Source organism: Buceros rhinoceros, unplaced genomic scaffold, assembly GCF_000710305.1.
Source record: "Buceros rhinoceros silvestris isolate BGI_N320 unplaced genomic scaffold, ASM71030v1 scaffold3519, whole genome shotgun sequence".
In the NCBI taxonomy this organism is placed as follows: domain Eukaryota; kingdom Metazoa; phylum Chordata; class Aves; order Bucerotiformes; family Bucerotidae; genus Buceros; species Buceros rhinoceros.
In genome coordinates, this window is record NW_010431925.1 from 53,102 (window position 1) to 53,724 (window position 623).

The 623-nt window shown below is 49.0% G+C and overlaps 1 protein-coding gene across 1 annotated transcript in view; it reads left to right on the forward strand.

Moving 5' to 3' along the window:
- The window catches only part of CC2D2A (coiled-coil and C2 domain containing 2A), a 50,584-nt gene that overhangs the window by 45,845 nt on the left and 4,116 nt on the right, over window positions 1–623 (forward strand). The gene's annotated exons all lie outside the window — the stretch shown is intronic.

Genomic DNA, 623 nt, shown 5'->3' on the forward strand with positions numbered 1-623 from the left:
TGGCTTTTATTTTCTGTATTGAAAACATTCCTGCAGAAGTCATTTGAAGTGTCACACATTCTAAGTTATGGTTTTGAATTTTCTGGGACTTCAGCACTGACAACGTTATCAGCCAACCTTGAACTACAGAGCTCAACACGTTTCAAGGCAACTAATTCCAATCTACATGTGACTCTGAGCTGGTGTGGTGCCAGCAGAGCAATACCTCTTCATCTCTAACAGGAAAAAACCCCAACAATCTTGTGTCACCGAGGCTGTACACAAAACTGTCCGTTACAAAAGGGTACAGTTAGTACTGTACAACAATCTGGATGAGGAGAGCGAGGGCACCCTCAGAGAGTTTGCAGATGACACCAAGTTGGGAGGTAGTGTTGATCTGCTTGAAGGTCAGGAGGCTCTACAGCGGAATCTGGACAGGCTGGATCGATGGGCTGAGGCCAGTGGTATGAAATTCAACAAGACCAAGTGTGAGTTCTGCACTTGGGCCACAACAACCCCTGCAACGCTACAGGCTTGGGGAGGAGTGGCTGGAAAGTGCACAGCAGGAAAGGACCTGGGGCTGCTGATCAACAGCCGATTGAACATGAGCCCGCAGCATGCCCCGGTGGCCAAGAAGGCCCAAG